This window comes from Lissotriton vulgaris, chromosome 6, assembly GCF_964263255.1.
Source record: "Lissotriton vulgaris chromosome 6, aLisVul1.2, whole genome shotgun sequence".
In the NCBI taxonomy this organism is placed as follows: domain Eukaryota; kingdom Metazoa; phylum Chordata; class Amphibia; order Caudata; family Salamandridae; genus Lissotriton; species Lissotriton vulgaris.
The window spans coordinates 429,853,738-429,874,903 of NC_141694.1; positions in this window are offsets into that span (position 1 = coordinate 429,853,738).

Below are 21,166 nucleotides of genomic sequence, written 5' to 3' on the forward strand. Positions count from 1 at the left end.
CCGCGAGGCATATCTCCAACCACAACAGTCTTCGTGACTTCAATATCAGAAATCACTTTAAAATGTTAGCTTTGCTCCACACGCTAGCCAGCGCGCTATCAGATAACCAACAAAACCGCTCCCACAAATACCGGTCAGACTGGAACACACGGAGCCTCTGGAAAGGCGCCGTTCCGAGGAGCCGCCGCTGCCTCGGGATCCTGAAAGAATTACTGACACCGAACTTCCTGTTCTACCGGCAGATATCCCGGAATCCCCGCCGGGAACTCTGGGAAATGTAGTCCCGCGCCCAGGACCGCCGGTGATTGTAGTTCCTAGTGCAGGCGCGTTGGGCTAGATCCCGACAGTACGCCCTCCTCCCAAGCGCCTCCTAGGCCCAGGCTTTGCGGGGTATCTGTCGTGGAATGCTCGCACAGCTCTAGGAGCATGGACATTGTGAACCGGTTCCCAGGAGTCCTCCTCCGCCCCATAGCCTTTCCATGAAACCAAGTACCATAGGACACCCCTGCGAAGCTTGGAGTCTTTTATGGATCTCACCTCATACTCCAGATTTCCATCCTTGGCCAGCACCGGAGGTGCAATTCTGCGTGAGGTAAGAGCTTTTTTCAGCAACTGAACATGAAAGACGGGGTGGATTCGTAAAGTGTTAGGCAACTTCAATTTGTATGCCACAGGATTGATGCGGCGCACCACAGGATATGGCCCAATGAACCGCGGATGAAACACGCTTCGGAGCTTGAAACGGATATATTTGGTCGAGAGCCAAACCTTATCTCCTACCTCAAACTGAGGACCAGGTATCCTATGTCTGTCCTCCCACCGTTTGTATGTTTCTTTGGCATTTAGCAAATGTTTTTGCACTGTGCTGTGTATTTTTCTTATCAACAGCACCCGCTCTTTTACCGAGGGTTGATCATTTACCTCTTCCGGTATATGTATCGGCAAAGTACGTACATCATACCCGTAATTTGCTTTGAATGGGGACATTCCTATAGAGCTATGCCAGGCGTTGTTGTAGGCCATCTCCGCCATCCACAACAACTCCACCCAAGACCCATGAGCCTCCTTCGAGTAACATCGCAAGTACTTCTTTAGAGTCTGATTTAGACGTTCTGTCTGTCCATCAGTTTGAGGATGGAAGCTAGTAGATAATGCTGTTTCTATGCCCAATGCACAACACCATACTCTCCAAAATCGAGCAATGAACTGTGGCCCCCTATCAGACACAATGACTCTTGGAATGCCATGCAAACGAAAAACTTGTGATGCCATTATCTGTGCTGTTTGGCTGGCTGTGGGGAGGTTCACACAAGGTACGAAATGGCCCATTTTCGTCAAATTGTCCACAACCACCAGTGCTGCGGTGTTCCCTTGATCTTTTGGGAGGCCTGTGATGAAATCCAAACTAATGTTTGACCATGGGCGATCAGGCGTGGGCATCGGCATTAACAACCCTTTATTTTTTGATGTTTCCCCCTTGCTTCTAGCACAGACTTCACAGCTGCCCACCCATTGAGTGGTGTCCTTCACAAGAGTTTCCCACCAGAAATGCCTTCTAAGCAAATTCACAGTCTTTGTGATCCCTGGATGTCCCGCCGCAGGAGCTTCATGACACCAACTGAAAGCCTTCTTTCTAATCTCCATGTTAGGCAGAAACAAGCACTCTCCATAGAAGGGTAAGCCCTGCCTAATCTTCCTGTCTGGTTTGGCAGAAGCCCAACGAACCCAACAGTCCGTGGACCTAGAGTCTTTTACGTCTTCCAGAAACTTCTCAGCTCTCACTACACAAACCACCTTCGTGGAAGGAATTATTGACTGTTCCTCTGCATTTTGTCTGTCGGGGATTCCCTGTCTAGAAAGAGCATCCGCTTTTCTGTTCTCCGAGCCAGGACAAAAGGTTACAACAAAGTTGTACTCGGAAAAGAATAACATCCACCGCATCTGCCTTTGCGTAAGGTGTCTAGCAGCGGACATATACTGGAGATTCCGGTGATCTGTGTACACAGTAACTGCCTGACTTGCTCCCCACAGATACGGTCTCCACTCCTGGAAAGCCTTTTTTATTGCCAAGAGTTCTTTTTCTGCGATTGAATAGTTGACCTCAGCAGAACTCAGTTTTTTCGACAAGTAGGCAACAGGATGAAGCTGACCTGTATGTACGTCTCTCTGAGACAGGATCGCACCTATGGCTTCATCCGAAGCGTCAGCTTCCACGATAAATGGATGTTCCAGAACAGGATGTGCCAACACTGGAGCGGTAGTAAAGGCCTTTTTTAGCGCCTGAAAAGCTTGCTCAGCCTCCACTGTCCACTCAAATAACCTCCCTTTCCTTAACAGCCTAGTGATAGGGACAGCGGTTTGGGAGAAGTGTACAATGAACCTGCGATAATAGTTGGCAAACCCCAAAAAGCTCTGTACCTCTTTCACGTTCTTAGGGGCTGGCCAATCCCTCACCGCCTGTACCTTCCTTTCTGACATCTGTAATCCTTCAGGACTAAGATTCACACCCAAAAATTCCACCTCATGCACCCCGAACTCACATTTACTCAGCTTTACATAGAGATGGTGTTCTCTCAATATATCCAGGACCTTGCAGACATGATTCGTGTGGCATGAAACTTCTTGAGAATAGATCAAGATGTCATCTATATACATCACCACAAATTGATCTACGTATTCTTTTAGCACATCGTTTATGAAAAACTGAAATGCTGCTGGGGCGTTACAAAGCCCAAAAGGCATCACTAGGTATTCATATAAACCAAACCGTGTTTTGAACGCCGTCTTCCACTCATCCCCTTCCCTTACTCTAACCAGGTGATATGCCCCACGTAAATCTAAACAGGTGTAAATCCTGGCCTCTCTCACCTGGTCGAGCAAGACTGAAATGAGTGGAAGAGGGTATCGATTACAAATGGTGTTCTTATTCAATGCCCTGTAGTCCACACATGCTCTCAAGTCCCCATTGGCCTTTGATATAAAGAGAAGAGGGGAAGCTGCGGGAGAGCGAGAGGGGCGTATAAATCCCAATTGAGAATAATGGTCAATGTACTGCTTCAGATGGGAGGTTTCGGGCACAGACAAAGCATACACTCTACAAGATGGTAACGATGCCCCCTCCACCAAATCAATTCGACAGTCGTATTCCCGATGAGGGGGCAGTGTTTCTGCCTTCACCTCACTGAACACATCACTGTAAGAAGCGTATACTACTGGTAGCTTGACGTCCTTTTCCGCAGCAGTGGCTGCCAAAAATGGTGTGGCTAGCACGGAGACATTAGCAGACATACAAGGATTTAAATGGTCCTTACAGGTCTCTGGGTCAAACTGAATAGATTTTGACTGCCAATTCACCACAGGGTTATGTTTATGCAGCCAAGGCATGCCCAAAATAATCTCGTACTGCGGAGCATCTATGATATTCAATGTTAACACCTCAGAATGCACATACCCTTGCGTCACCATTGATAACCCCAAATCACCAGTCCTCTCCGTTATCTGACCTGAGGTTAAAGGCTGCCCATCCACTGCCAACACATCTTCCGGTGTCTCCCTAAGAACTCGAGGCAATTCTAGACGTCTTACCAGACCCTCGTCTACAAAATTACCAGTCGCCCCTGAGTCCACCATCACCATTACCGGACATCTTTCTAACTCATATTCTAACGTCATCACCACCACCAGGTGAGGCTCTGTTTCCTCATCACCCGAGGAGGGCAGGGAGGTAAGCTTCCATGCTTGTTCTCCGTCTACTCCCGCTGTGCGGTCCTCCTTCTGTTCGTTCTCTGGTACAGTTTTAGACACCGCGACTTTCTTAAACCTACTAAAAGTCCCTGATGCTTTTGGTTTAGAAGGACATTCCCGGACGTAATGCCCCTTCTTACCACAGTACATGCACAAGCCCTGTACCCTTCTGGCTTCTCTCTCTTCTCTAGACAATGGTGCTCTAAGAGGCCCTATCTCCATTGGTTCAGACGTAGTGTCCGTACCCCCGGATGCTTTCCTAGGGTTTCTGCCAACAAAGTACGCTCCTCTTTCCCACCGTCTCCTATTACTACCCCTGTCCGTTAATCTACTGTCTAACCTTAACACCAGGTTTACCATGTCCTCAAAAGTAGTGGGCTGAGGATCCACCTGCGCTACTACATCCTTTAAATCATCATGTAACCCCTGATAAAACAAAGATAGTTTTTTCTCCTCTGGCCATGATGCTTCTACCACCAGCCTATTGAAGGCCGTTAGGTATGTTATCGACTCTCCTCTACCTTGTCTTAATGTCAACAGCTCACGATCAGCACAGAAAGTGGTGGCTCTTCGGTCAAAGACCCTCTCAAATTCCTTTTTGAACTCTGCCCAATTAGATAAAAGAGCATCATCACGTTTCACCAATGGTACCACCCAATCAGCTGCATCCCCAATTAAATAAGAAATCAAAAAAGCCACCCTTGAATGATTTGTGGGGAACGAGGACAGTTTACAGGAAAAATGCATGAGCACCTGTGTCATAAACACATGCACCTTACGGGGATCCCCTGAAAACCGTTCAGGAGTAGCCAATGGAATGGGTGGGGGTACAGTAACCTGAACATTAGAAGACGATGCGGAGGCGTTGAAAGGGTTACCACTCAAACGCTCCACCTTCTCACGCAAAGCTGTGGTCTCAGCCTTGGAGGAGACCAGCTCCTGCTGTACCAAAACCAAGGCTTGTAACACATCCTCCATGGACGCCATTGCTGCTACATATGAATCAGGCAGAGTGTATTTCTTGGGTCAGTAATTCTGTTAGGCTTTGCACTCCGCAGGATTCACGTGCAGCAACAATGCTCCACCTCCGGACCGACCGAACACCCTGAAGTATAAACACAGGGTGCTCAGACGATACGGCGAGGGAAAAAACCCCATAAAGGGGAAAAAACCAGAAAGAATAAAGAGGAGAAGGAAAGGGGCAGCAGGTATAAAGAAACTGAAAGACAAAAACACACTGGTTAATACATGGCTACATCCTACTCTCATTAGTTCTTACTAACACCATACCAACATGTATTCACCTGAAAACGATTGACTCTAAACCACCCTTTGCTGTATCTCCCGTCTTCCTTCCTGATTAATACAAAAAGAAAAGGGTTACTATCAAGCCTGGTTGGGGAAGCGTAAAGCCTAAAATGACTGACTTAAACCTACCCCACTGTGAGAACGTTTGAGTTGTAATAAGGATCCCAAAAGTATAGTGAAATGGCACTTTCCGTGCTTTAAACAAAAATTGAAACTTTAGCACTGTTTATCTGATTTGAACAGAAACAGATTAAGTCCTTCTTTCCTTGCTGATGCCAAAAATACCGAAACACGGCAGTGTGTAGTTCAATCACTACCACACTCCGCTTTGGTAATTGCTTTGCCACAAATCCAATATGTTCATAAACCCTATGCCATGGGTTCGTGACGGCAGTGTGGAGGTCCAACAATCCCCCCCTGCACTCCGCCACTCGAAGGTTCGTATCCACACTAGTATGCTCGCACCTCTATGAGTTTATACACAAAGAGCGAAACGCTCGCAATGCCCAAATGTTTTCTCGCAGCAGCGAGCTCAATGTTACATAACAAACAGAACAGTTCCTCGCAGCCGCGAGGCATATCTCCAACCACAACAGTCTTCGTGACTTCAATATCAGAAATCACTTTAAAATGTTAGCTTTGCTCCACACGCTAGCCAGCGCGCTATCAGATAACCAACAAAACCGCTCCCACAAATACCGGTCAGACTGGAACACACGGAGCCTCTGGAAAGGCGCCGTTCCGAGGAGCCGCCGCTGCCTCGGGATCCTGAAAGAATTACTGACACCGAACTTCCTGTTCTACCGGCAGATATCCCGGAATCCCCGCCGGGAACTCTGGGAAATGTAGTCCCGCGCCCAGGACCGCCGGTGATTGTAGTTCCTAGTGCAGGCGCGTTGGGCTAGATCCCGACAGTCAACATTCAAAACCAGGAAGTGTTGGCAGCCTTTTTGTGCCTCGGTGGAATCGAGACCCAAGAAATTAGGAAAACATGTGTGCAAAAAGCAAAAAAGGGTCAGGGTAGGAATACCCTGACCCCCTAGGCCTGCTTAGTGGGTTCCACAAGGATCCCCAGGGCAAAACAAAATATTATTCTTTTTTTAAAGTCGAATAAATCTGCGCAGGGTGCGCGGATCCTGACGAGAAACAGAGCCCGCGCTTTGTTTAATTAAATCCCCTGGTTAGGGCATTTGAAAAAATGTGTGGGTTTGCCCAATCCCCCCACACCGCCACCCCCGGGGGGTTTCTAAAAATATTTGCTGGGAGAGACACAGCCCCCCATGCAGCCCCGGGCACCGCCATTCCCCAGGGGTTTACATATGTGTGGGGAGGGACACAGCCCCCCCACAGCCCCGAAACTGCCAACCCTGGGGCTTGTTTAAAACAAAATAAACTACCTGTGTGGGGGAACTTGAGCCCCCCACATGCCCGGGGACCGCCACCTCCCCGGAGCACTAAATATTTAAAGTAGGGGGTCTGTTACGGACCCCTAAGCCCCGTGGACCACCACCCCCGGGCTTTGTATTAAGTGGGAGGGGGCAACACAGCCCCCCTCCTGGAGCTAATGATGGCCCGGGGGACAGCGACCCCCTGGGCCGGATCCTGCAGTGTATCGGGGGGCTCAACCCTGGGAAACTGCAGTTTGCTATGGCACGGTGGGAGCCTCGCGGCTACTGCCCTGCCATAGCAAAATTGCTTTGGATTTTGAAAGAGAAAGCAGGGAAACCTGTTCTCTCTTTCAAAATCCAAACCAGATTGCTTTTCCACACGGGGTGCTGCATATTACCAGCACCTCATGTGGAAAAGCAATGACGGCTCCAGAAGGACGTGGGGAGCCGGCGGGACCCTGGGGGCATTGGAGATCCCCCCACGGTCCCCACCATTGTATGTAGGCCCCAGGGCATGGAGTCATGGGGAGAATATAAATTAGTGGTAGGAGCTAAAAAAAAATGACGGTAAAATTTGGAGTTGCGCAAACAGCGCAGCCCTTGGCGCAGCCCTCTTGGTATGCACGCGCTGTGTGCGCGACTCCCAGCGCGGCCCCCTTTGGAAAAGACTTTTGGCGCATGACTCCAAAATGCGCTGTGTGCGTGACTCCAAGCAAAAAATAAGTTATATATTTTTTAATATACATCAAGCTTATGTGTTTAGATCTCGGGTGGCTCGAAAAAATAGTCCTTGTGTTTATTGGGAGATTTTGGTACCTACAAGTAGGTAACAATGCAGAGTCTAAAGTTGGTGAGAAAGACTCTGTTACCCTCATCTGTAAAATGTACACCATCTCTCCTATAGATGCCGTCCATATTAAAACGCAGATTGTTGTTGTAAATGGACCCCATCCTATAATCTCTGAGATGAGCAGAAACCTCTTTATTGACATGTTTCCTAGCTTTCTCAATCTTGATTGGATCAGTTCCATTTCTGTCTTAGGCATATGTTAGAATAGACAAAGGCAGTTTGGGGAAAAAGTGACATCAATTCTCCAAAGGCGTCCTTTATAAGCATTTCCAGACCTACCCCAGTCAACGTACCTAGGTCATTGACACCACAGTGCACAATTATGAGGTCAGGGCGTTGGAGATGCAAAAAGAATTTAACCAATAGCATCAATTGGTGCCACTTTAATCCTCTCTGTCCAATCTATTTAATGTCTACATTTGGAAAATCTAAATCTTTGGCAATAGCTCTGCTTTCAGGATACCTTTTCCATCAGAAAATATAGCTGTGTCCACAATCCATACTTTTAGCATCTTGAAGTATCTGGACGTACTCAGAAGGTGTCTGTGTGTGAAATGGGTAGCTTGAAAACTAGGATTTTTCTGGAATGGTGGATAAGATGCAGTTTTAAAAAACAGATGAGAAATGATTGGCTGTTTGAGAAAAGTATAGACTAAAAAATAGGGTGCATATTTCTGTGTTTTAAAAGCATGTTTCTTATTGGTTAATGAAAACTGTTTGAAAGGAACATTACATAGGATAAGTTGATATTTTGAAAAGTCAAGCACACTTGCTGTTTGAATTTGCAACATTGTGGGCTGAACTTGTGACCTGTGTGTTCAGTTGAGTTTTCCATGAACAGTTACTATGGTAAAAGGCATTAAGCAGAATGGGAGTAGGGTTTAAAGTTATGTCATTTGGAAAGTGTTGAAATGTGTAACTAATAGAAATGTGTGTTAGATTTTGAATTAATGTGGGAAGTAATGTGATTTGATACTTACATGTATATGTGGGCAGAATGAGAGGAAAAGTTTGATATTTTTTGGTTTTGCTACGAGCAGTGCACTACAGACTTTCTGTATAAGAAAATCTGGTGTGTGATTCAGATACTTCTTAATCTACTAATCAATTTGAAAGGTGAGTTATTTATTTGTGAGGTGTTGTATGTGGTGCCTTTGTTTATAAATAGATTACTGCGTTTCTCCTTCTAAAGTCCAGGGAATAGTCTTGTTGTGTAGAATAACACTGTGAGTCTGTGTGCAATAGGGCAACAATTGTGGAAGTAGCATGTGGTTACTTCATGTCTTTGAAGACAGATGAGTGCTTAAAAAGCTGTCCTGTTGTCAAATTTCAGTAGTATTCGAACCCAGCGATTGCTTATGCATTTGCAGAATGAGTCAGGCATTCATACAATTAATGCTGAAATCACCTAACCCCTTTCAGACTAGTGGATCTCTTCTGGTTAAGTCCAGGGAATAGTCTTCCTTGTCTAGAATCACACTGTGAGTCTGTGTCCACTTCTGCAAACATTGTGACAGAAGCATGTGGTTATTTCATCTCTTTCCTGAAACATAAATGCTTAAAAATCTACTGCCCTTGCGCGGCTCTAGTGAAACATTCAGCTCCATGTATTAATCCATTCACTGTGCCAAACCCCAACAACTTATAAGTTCACCCGGGTATTCCACTTGCTGTACTCCAATCATTCAGTCAGTACCCAAGTACTCATGCAGTGACTCCGGCCTTAGCATATAGACTGATTCAGACCCCTATCTACTATGCATGCAGTCCTCTAACCACCTACACATTTGTTTTTCACACCTTTAATTCCCCAGTCAGAGTCCATACACTCCAGCAAACACCCGGTCACTCCCCTTGCACTCCTCTAGTGACCAATTCAGCGGCATGTACTAATCCTTTCACTACGGAAAAACCCAACCACTTAGAAATTCACCTAGGCACTCTCCTTGCAGTAGTCTAATCATTCAGTCAGTACCCAAGTACTCATGGAGTGACTCTGCCCTTAGCACATAGGCTGCTACAAACCACTATCCATTATGCATGCAGTTCTCTAATCACCTACTCATTTGTCTTTTACACCTTCAATTCCCCAGCCAGTGTCCTTACCCTCCAGCAAACACCCTGTCACTCCCCTTGCACTCCTCTAGTAACCCATTCAGCACCATGTACTAATCCATTCCCTGCGCCAAATCCCAACCACTTATAAATTCACCTAGGCACTCTCCTTGCAGTAGTCTAATCATGCAGTCAGTACCCAAGTATTCATCTAATGACTTAGGCCTTAGCACATGGACTGCTTCAAACCCCTATCCACTATGAATGCAGTCCTCTAACCCCCTACATAGTTGTCTTTCACACCTTCAATTCCCTTATCATTGTCTATACACTCTGTCACTCCCCTTGCACTACTCTATTGACCCATTCAGGACCAAGTATTAATCCAGTCACTGCACCAAAACTCAACCACTTATACATTCACCATACACTACTAATGCATTCTTTCACTCAATTATACTCTACAAAAACATTCAACCAAACTTTCACACATTATCATACAAATATAGCTCTTTCTTTAACCAGAGAAGTTAGTTCTGTAAAATACATTTTTTTTGTTTTATATTTTTCTGTTTTTTTCTAAACGATTTTGGGTTTTTTGGGTGTTTTTTCAAAAGAAAAAAAGAACAAAGACCAAAAAAAAAGGAAACTTCAGGAATTAACTAACATTCCTCAAAAAAAGAAACAAAAGTCTAGCAACAGTGATTCCTCTGCTCACCATAAGCAATCAGTTTATTGCACTTAGCACAGTAATTTCAGAAGTTTGTTCGTGTATATTGCAGGGTTTCCGGTACCCTGAGCATGGACCGCCCTGAGTGACAGCCTCTACCCACACCGGATTCTGTTTTGGGGATATATATATATATATATATATATATATATATATATATATCCATAAGGTACCTTTATCCGTTAGAATAAAACGTCGCCAACACTCAGAAAGTTGCTGTGCACAATAGATTTTATTAAGGCAGGAAAACAACGCGTTTCGCTTTCCAGCTTGATCACGTTCACAAAGTGAATCACCAAACAATTGTCCTTTTACGGTTTCTCTGAATTTAGAAAGAGGACAAACCACCAAGTGTCTAAAACATAGGTAACTTCATGGCAGACATGTTTGAAAAAGCAAAAGGAGTTGTGCACGTATTGTATTCACGATATAACTCAAATTAATTACAGTTGTTGTCAGAAACATAATATAAGTAAATGACAAAAAAGCCAAGCAAAACACAAATAATATAGTTGTTAATTGCAAGTAAGATAATTGCGTGCTGGCGTTCGGCCCCATGGTTGTGAGATACAAAGTTTTAAAGCTTTATCAAATGCACAGAAACATTTTCCTCAAGTGATCTCAGCGAATAAATCACAAGAGGCCATGCCCAAGTGGAAAGACGTCCCCGTCATGACAGCACACGATATTCATAGTGTGAAACAGTCCAAGCCCCAGTGGGCGACTAAACACAAATTGTTTACAATGACTGCAATTAAGGTTCTATACAGAATCCAGCACATGTTGTTCGTTTTAGTATGAAAAAGTCCAAGCCCCAGTGGGCAAATGAACAAAAATTATTTACAATAGATGCAGTTAAGGTTCTGTGCAAAGTCAACGCCCCAGTGGGCAAATAATATATATAACAAGTCGTGGGATGAATATCCATCAGAGGAGTGTTTCAAGACCAACGCTTTAACTTGTTTTTCCACACAGTTTGCTTAGCTAGGTTTACTTGCTCCAAAGTCAGTCACATCGAATCATGAGGTACCTAAGCAGAAAATATCAAAGAGGGGAGGGGAAGTTAAAACATTTGAACTAAAATACTGTGCAGACAATATAATCATTTCATATTTACAGATTCATTCAGCAAGATGTACTGCTAATTCTTCATGCAAATTTAATCCATTGGGGGTCATACTCTCAAAGTCAATGATGTAACGAGACTCGAGTTGTCGTAATGCAAGTTTCTTGTTACCCCCTCGTGTGCCAAGGGCAACCTTATCTATAACTACCATCCTCACCAGGTTTTCGTTCTGGAAATGATGGCTGGCAAAATGGCGAGCCACCGGGTACTGTAGGTTGAGATTTTTAATCGCCCTTCGATGCTGAAGGACTCATTCTTTGGCTTTCAAAATAGTACTGCCTACGTACCAGAGGTTGCATGGACAGATGAGTACATAAACACAATAAGTTGTGTTACAGGAAAGGGTCTTTTTGATCAAGAAAGTATTGCCTGTAGTTGGAACTGTAAGTTCCTTGCAGTTAGTGCTGTTCCGACAGGCCTTACAGGATCTGCAACATCTGAATCCTGGAGTGTCTCTTGGCTCTATTTTATCCACCACAACATTCTTGCTCAAGTCATCTTTTAGGGATCTACATTTCCTGAAAGTGATCTGGGGGTTGTGGCCCAGATAAGGTTTCAAATTATGATCTGTTAAAAGAATACTCCAATGTCTATTCAAAATTTTATGGAGATCCTGTGACTGTGCAGAGTAGGTGGTAATGAACCTCACTTTTTCATCGTTTTCCTTGATCTTGTTGGGATTGAGTAGTTCATTTCTAGTTTTGGCATCTACTCTTTTACAGGCTTGGGTGATCGTTTTGTTTCTGTAACCCCTTTCCCGAAATCTGTTACACATGACTTCCTTCTCCAGTTCAAATGTTGCCGCTGTGCTGCAGTTCCTCTTCGCCTGTAGAAGCTCACCGTACGGGATGCTGTCTACTAGGTTTCGAGGGTGAGCACTTCTGGCATTCAACAGACTGTTGCCACCTGTAGGTTTGCGATAGAGGCTGGTAGTTATAGTATCACCCTGTACCTCAACCTTAATGTCCAAGAATTCAATCGAGTCTTTCTGGATGTTTTCTGTGAACTTCAAATTAAAAGTGTTTATGTTTATGGTCTTATATATGTAAAATAACACTCCCAGGCATACATTTAAAGTAACTGCACAATAGATTAAGCAAACAAACTAGTTCAGTTTAGAAAATATACATTTTTAATTTGATTAAAAAGGGATGATAAAAATCAGTGCATTGATACAAAATGATAAAATGACTTTATAGTGATACATAAAGTCATTTTATCATTTTGTATCAATGCACTGATTTTTTTTTCTTTGCACAGAACCTTAACTGCATCTATTGTAAATAATTTTTGTTCATTTGCCCACTGGGGCTTGGACTTTTTCACACTAAAACGAACAACATGTGCTGGATTCTGTATAGAACCTTAATTGCAGTCATTGTAAACAATTTGTGTTTAGTCGCCCACTGGGGCTTGGACTGTTTCACACTATGAATATCGTGTGCTGTCATGACGGGGACGTCTGCCCACTTGGGCATGGCCTCTTGTGATTTATTCGCTGAGATCACTTGAGGAAAATGTTTCTGTGCATTTGATAAAGCTTTAAAACTTTGTATCTCACAACCATGGGGCCGAACGCCAGCACGCAATTATCTTACATGCAATTAACAACTATATTATTTGTGTTTTGCTTGGCTTTTTTGTCATTTACTTATATTATGTTTCTGACAACAACTGTAATTAATTTGAGTTATATCGTGAATACAATACATGCACAACTCCTTTTGCTTTTTCAAACATGTCTGCCATGAAGTTACCTATGTTTTAGACACTTGGTGGTTTGTCCTCTTTCTAAATTCAGAGAAACCGTAAAAGGACAATTGTTTGGTGATTCACTTTGTAAACGTGATCAAGCTGTAAAGCGAAACGCGTTGTTTTCCTGCCTTATTAAAATCTATCGTGCACAGCAACTTCCTGAGTGTCGGCGACGTTTTATTCTAACGGATAAAGGTACCTTATGGATGTATTGGGTGACCGGTAGCCCTACGCCGACCCACCCGTGAGCGTGACAGAGTGACAACCGGAACTTTGGTGTTGTTCTACAATCTTGATATACCAGTCCGTTCCCTAAACGCAGCATTGCCGGCCAGCCTTGAAGAGCGAGTTGAAGTGCAAACTCGCCAAATCCATAACTTCATATCTGGTGATCATCGGAGATTGAGACAAGACGGCAAGGCGCTAAGAATTGTGGAACTTGTAGTACGCTCTGAGCGAACTCCCTAACTGACGCACCTGAGAGGTGAGGCGTGTGTGCGGTTCAGCTCGAAGGATTGTGTTGGGGCGGATGACGCCGGAAAAAACTACATGACCACAGCTGCTATAGGTTGGGAGCCGAGTACGACTAAGGAGAGACGTCTCCTACTATCGGCGGAAGCTGCTGACAGAAAGAAAATAATAAGCACGATATCATGGCAGGTTTGGATGCCAAACGTAAGGCTACAGCAGACAAACTGTTCTTCATGCAAAGTGGAAATCTATCCACCTCAACTACTCAAGCCTCAAGCAACATAAGTAATGAAGTTCAACTACAAACGCTTCTGATCAAACTGGAGAAACTGCAAAAGAAAGAACTGTCCAAGTGGTGGGAGGCGGAGTCTCTACAACGCTACATTGAAGTTGGAAGAGTACCCCGAGGTCTAAGGATCTTTACCATTCCCACTTTCGAGGATCCCGATCCAGACATGCTGGAGGAGTGGGCTAACAACTTTGCATCCTGCTCCACCACTATGATGCGTATCCTTGTAAAATACGCATTAAAGGACAGAAGCAAACCATTAGAACAGATTGATCTTTTACTAGTGGAAATAAGCGCACTTATGAGCAAAGAGGCATTGGATGCTCATTTAAAACAATTGGAAATAAAAATGGCCAAACTGGAGGAAGAAATCACGATGAAAAAACAGCGAAAATTTTTACGTGACTACAAAGACTATCAATCTGGTCGTACACTTACTTTCCATCGAAAATACGACCATTTATTCGATAAATCGAACCCATCTAAACCATCAACCCTGTCCCGGCAAGTCCGGGAGAAGTAGTGGAGAGCGATGCATCCGAAGGGAGCCTACCAGATATCTCCCCGTCTGGCCTAAACCAAAAAATCTCCGAAGACGCTCAAAAAACAAAAAAGAATTATTTATTGCAATTCCAAGTCCTAAATCAAGGACGAACGGAGTCCCAACAGGATCAGGGGAGCCAACGAGGAAGAGGCAGAGGAAACCAGGGAAGACCCAGAGGAACAAACAAGCCAAAATTTGACAAAAGCGCAGAAAAATCGCCCGTGGGAGTAATGACAAGGGGCAGCAAGGCTCGAGTATGATGGTAATTAATCTTTCCTTAAGACCGTTAACTGTGCATGAAAGCGAGGTACTTTCTTTAGGACTTTCATTCTGCCCCTCAACCAACTTTAATTATGCGCAAACCAGGATAGACTTGTTTTATTTTTCAAGAAAATTAAAACTCAAAAAATGGTTTGAAACGCATCCAACTAGACCTCCCTCTGAAAATGGCATGAGTAATTTAAATGATTTGAATTTGAATGATGTTGAACTGATGGACTTGATCTCCTCAGGGAATGTTGCAACTGAACAGTATCTAAATGATGTTGAAATTGACACAAACGTAAACCCGGGAAGTAACTTTAAGACTAAATCTAGATTCTTCTCTCAAATTGCATGTGAGTCTGTCGAGGTTTTTGAAAAATGTGTTTTGAATGACATTAAAAAACTAAGATCCAAGCGAATACCTAACAACAAGAAAAATCTTTCTCGTGAACAGAAACTGGCGATTGATAATCTCAAATCTGACCACACAATAGTGATACGAAATGCAGACAAAGGGGGGAATGTTGTGGTCCTCGATAAGAATAAATATCTGGCTGAAGGGTACAGACAATTGAGTGACATAACATGTTACCAGAGGTGTAGTCATTCAGATCTCAGAACATCTAAAAATTGCTTCGATGACCTCGTACAAGATTTTAGGGACAGAGGACTATTAGAATGGGAGGAATACAAATACTTGAAATGTGACCACCCAAAGACCCCCATTCTATATCTGCTCCCTAAACTCCACAAGAACCCCACGGATCCCCCCGGAAGACCCATTGTGTCTGCCATGGGATCGCTGTTAGAGAACACATCCCAATATATTGACCACTATTTGAGACCCTTTGTTGTCACTCTCCCAGCCTATCTGAAAGACACCACCCACTTCCTCAAAATCATTGAAGGTATACACTGGGAACCCACCTTTGTCTTGGTTACTCTAGACGTAAGTAGCCTATATACCTGCATTAGGCACGATCTGGGACTCAGGGCTGTCCAACACTTTCTAAAGTCCAGATCGATTTCCTACATTGGCCATTCCCAAATGTTAGTCACTCTCATTGAATTTTGTTTGACCAACAATTTTTTTATGTTTGATGACAAGATGTACCGACAGTCACAGGGCACGGCTATGGGCACCTGCTTCGCCCCTAGTTATGCCAACCTATTCATGGGTTGGTGGGAGGAGCAGGTGTCCAACGAACTAGCCGAATTTAACAACGAAGTGGCCCTGTGGCTTAGGTACATCGATGATATTTTTATGATTTGGAATGGAAGCATTGATGCAGCTAGGGACTTTGTTAAGACCTTAAACATAAACACTTTTAATTTGAAGTTCATAGAAAACATCCAGAAAGACTCGATTGAATTCTTGGACATTAAGGTTGAGGTACATAGTGATACTATAACTACCAGCCTCTATCGCAAACCTACAGGTGGCAACAGTCTGTTGAATGCCAGAAGTGCTCACCCTCGAAACCTAGTAGACAGCATCCCGTACGGTGAGCTTCTATGGGCGAAGAGGAACTGCAGCACAGCGGCAACATTTGAACTGGAGAAGGAAGTCATGTGTAACAGATTTCGGGAAAGGGGTTACAGAAACAAAACGATCACCCAAGCCTGTAAAAGAGTAGATGCCAAAACTAGAAATGAACTACTCAATCCCAACAAGATCAAGGAAAACGATGAAAAAGTGAGGTTCATTACCACCTACTCTGCACAGTCACAGGATCTCCGTAAAATTTTGAATAGACATTGGAGTATTCTTTTAACAGATCATAATTTGAAACCTTATCTGGGCCACAACCCCCAGATCACTTTCAGGAAATGTAGATCCCTAAAAGATGACTTGAGCAAGAATGTTGTGGTGGATAAAATAGAGACAAGAGACACTCCAGGATTCAGATGTTGCAGATCCTGTAAGGCCTGTCGGAACAGCACTAACTGCAAGGAACTTACAGTTCCAACTACAGGCAATACTTTCTTGATCAAAAAGACCCTTTTCTGTAACACAACTTATTATGTTTATGTACTCATCTGTCCATGCAACCTCTGGTACGTAGGCAGTACTATTTTGAAAGCGAAAGAACGAGTCCTTCAGCATCTAAGGGCGATTAAAAATCTCAACCTACAGTACCCGGTGGCTCGCCATTTTGCCAGCCATCATTTCCAGAATGAAAACCTGGTGAGGATGGTAGTTATAGATAAGGTTGCCCTTGGCACACGAGGGGGTAACAAGAAACTTGCATTACGACAACTCGAGTCTCGTTACATCATTGACTTTGAGAGTATGACCCCCAATGGATTGAATTTGCATGAAGAATTAGCAGTACATCTTGCTGAATGAATCTGTAAATATGAAATGATTATATTGTCTGCACAGCATTTTAGTTAAAATGTTTTAACTTCCCCTCCCCTCTTTGATATTTTCTGCTTAGGTACCTCATGATTCGATGTGACTGACTTTGGAGCAAGTAAACCTAGCTAAGCAAACTGCGTGGAAAAACAAGTTCAAGCGTTGGTCTTGAAACACTCCTCTGATGGATATACATCCCACGACTTGTTATATATATTATTTGCCCACTGGGGCGTTGACTTTGTGCAGAACCTTAACTGCATCTATTGTAAATAATTTTTGTTCATTTGCCCACTGGGGCTTGGACTTTTTCACACTAAAACGAACAACATGTGCTGGATTCTGTATAGAACCTTAATTGCAGTCATTGTAAACAATTTGTGTTTAGTCGCCCACTGGGGCTTGGACTGTTTCACACTATGAATATCGTGTGCTGCCATGACGGGGACGTCTGCCCACTTGGGCATGGCCTCTTGTGATTTATTCGCTGAGATCACTTGAGGAAAATGTTTCTGTGCATTTGATAAAGATTTCAAACTTTGTATCTCACAACCATGGGGCCTAACGCCAGCACGCAATTATCTTACATGCAATTAACAACTATATTATTTGTGTTTTGCTTGGCTTTTTTGTCATTTACTTATATTATGTTTCTGACAACAACTGTAATTAATTTGAGTTATATCGTGAATACAATACGTGCACAACTCCTTTTGCTTTTTCAAACATGTCTGCCATGAAGTTACCTATGTTTTAGACACTTGGTGGTTTGTCCTCTTTCTAAATTCAGAGAAACCGTAAAAGGACAATTGTTTGGTGATTCACTTTGTAAACACGATCAAGCTGTAAAGCGAAACGCGTTGTTTTCCTGCCTTATTAAAATCTATTGTGCACAGCAACTTTCTGAGTGTCGGCGACGTTTTATTCTAACGGATAAAGGTACCTTATGGATGTATTGGGTGACCGGTAGCCCTACGCCGACCCACCCGTGAGCGTGACTGAGTGCCAACCGGAACTTTGGTGTTGTTATATATATATATATATATATATATATATATATATATATATATATATATATATATATATATATATATATATATATTTTATCAATACATTAGTGGGAATCAATTACCTCAAAAAGTCTATCCTACTGAAACAAATAATCTTCTGCATTGATTTTTTCAACAGTCTTGATGTTCACATGTATTGGAAAATGTATTTGACCTGTCTCCAGGGCCATATTCAAGATACCTATGGTAATATGAATTAGGACCGAGACAATGAAATGACGTTAACACTTTTCAACTATATTCAATTTTTGCATATGCACTTTACATTTACCACTTTTTTCAATCATATTTCATCCATTTTCTTTTGGTACATTTAGGGTTATGCATTTCATATTGTGTTAAATCTACGTATCGATCCAAATAAAGGACCCTCATTACATTTATGCAATGATTTCTGCAGGATCAGGCCATTTGAAATTATATTTACAGGGATCCATGAGTTTCTTACAAGTTTGTTATCAGCTCGACCTTAACGTGCATTTAAGCATTTCATATGGAGATGGAATATATGGAGTTTGTTTAGGTATCTAGTATGTTATTATGCATTTGTCCTACAGTGAAAACAATTTTAATTGCAAATAATTTTTAATTGCAAAAATTGACATGCTTTTAACCCTATACCCATCCAGCATGTATGCATCCATTATGCAGGTCTTTACATTACACTATTTTTTAAACAATGTGAAAAAGTTTGAAATGTAATATACAAAGATATATATATTTCTTCTATGTCTATTGTATCATGTGATCGGGCACTAGCACTTTAAAAATGGTGACTCACTAGGTTAACGCTATCATGTGATCAAGGCAGAGGAGCTGCCGAAACACGTCATGGTGGAGTGTTTTTACTTTCAATAAACGAAAAATAAGCACTCACTTGGATCCATTCTCGTTTTGTCTTCAGCAATGGGGACCCCAGAAGAGCGAGGATTCTTCATATATATATATATCAAAATAAGTAAATGGAAGTATTGAAAAAATACTCTCTCTGGTAAAGAATGAACATGTTAACATATGGCCGCCAGATTGCGAGAAGTAAAGCCTTTTATACATAATGTTGTGTCCTTTGTTAGTGTTATTCACTATTGACTGTGTATTTTATTGTGAAAAAAATTTGCTCTGACATCATGAACAAGGCAGCATGAGTCTGCTGAAACGCGTTGATGTTTAAAACTTTGTTGAGAATAAATTAGACCAAGTGTCAAACAATCGACCTTGGAGTGCCGGATGGGTATTTTTAGAAATGAAGAATAATCCTATAATGGATATAAATATATATATATATATATATTACCTACTGGCGGTCGCCAGTAGGTAGTTATAGTTAGGACCTAGTTTCAATAGGAAATCCGCAACATTCTATTGGGAATAACTTTAGCGCCGGTTGTTGAATCTTCGCAAATTTCTCAAAGAAGATGGCCCGCTCCGCTCCATCCCTGAAAGTCTTGGGAAGATTCGTCAAGCAGGGTCCGAGAAAAAAGGGGGTCCCAAAACGTGTTTTCCCCATGTTAATTTCCATAGGATGATTAGACACGGCTACAGCCCGAACCGCTGAACGGAATTACACCACATTTGGGGAAATGGTAGGGTCTGGTATGCAAATCACGCTTTTGGTTAAATGGTGTAAATCCCTCCAGTAGTTCCTGAGAAAATCAAAAGAAAAATATATATATCTGGGCGGAGCCTAACCACACATCTCATCGTGAGATCTAATTGGCTGTCAGCACTTCATCCAAGAAGTGTTGGCTGTCATCTTGGGACCACTATACATGATAGTCCCTCATTAAAAAGCATTGCAGTTAACAGAAGGTTTTAGGACTTTAGTTACATTATAAATCATTTGTTGATGGTACCATACTCATTTTTGGAATTGTGGTATGTTCTAAGGTGATTTTACCATGTGAAAAAGCCTTCTGCTGGGATATCATAAATCATGTTTGAAAGAAAACTATTATCTCATGCTTTTCCCACAGTGGTTTGGAAGGGGATCTATAAGCTAAACTGAAAGCATATTTTCTGTAAATTCACATTATCTTTCTCAGTCATGTGAGAATGAAGTCTGACATTCTCAGTAAAACATGTATATCCAACAAGGACAGAGACTGTCAGTTGATTCCTTTGTGTTCCACTGCAGCTTCCCAGAGTGTTCTAAAGAACAACTAGAGCACTAACAGTCCTACTTATTACAAAGGTATGGTACACCTGAAGCCATCTTGATTGGAATAAAGCTGAAACTCTTAAAACATTTAATTTAAAAAGGAACAAAATGAGGGGGTATATTTTGCCACAGAAAGTATGATTAGTGCTTCAGAAAGAAAAATTAGGGCACATTTTGAGTGACTTCTCAAATCCTCTTCTATTTCATTAAAAAATTCTGACATGCAGACTGAAACATGCACTTTCAATACCAGCAGCAGACTTCCCTGGTGAGCAGTAGCTTTACTACAGTTATCTAATAAGCAACTAGCGTGCTAACATTCTGAATTTATGGCAAATGTGTGTCACATCTGAATGCCTTCTTGATGGAATCAAAGTAGAAAACTGAAAGTATTTCCTACTGATGAGACTGTAGTAAATGAGGAAATTAGGAAACCTCATAACAAATAAGTCTCCCAAGATGGCCACCAGAGACAAAAGATCCCAAATGTAGCACAAATATCCCCCAGATGTAGCCCAAGTATAGCCCAATGACAGAATGTCCCAGAGTGTCCTAAAGAACAACTAGAGCGCTAACAGTCTTACTTATTACAAAAGTATGGCACACCTGAAGTCATCTTGATTGGAATAAAGTGGTAAAACTTAAAACATTTAATTTGCAAAGGAACAAAATTAGGTGGTTCATTTTGCCATAGAAATTATGATTAGTGCTGAAGAAAGAAAAATTAGGGCACATTTTGACTTCTCATATCCTCTTCTATTTCATAAAAAAAATTCTGACATGCAGACTGAAACATGCACTTTGAATACCAGCAGCAGACTTCCCTGGTGAGCAGTAGCTTTACTACAGTGATTTAATGAGCAACTAGAGTGCTAACATTCAGAATTTATGGCAAATGTATGACACATCTGAATGCCTTCTTGATGGAAGTGAACAAGCATGGAAAATGCAATAGATCTTGCCCTCGTTTAACTTAAAGCCATTCTGTTTGTAATGAGGTGGCTTTTTAGCTTTGCTTTTATTAGTGTTTTTCAAACTTTCATATAAATAACATG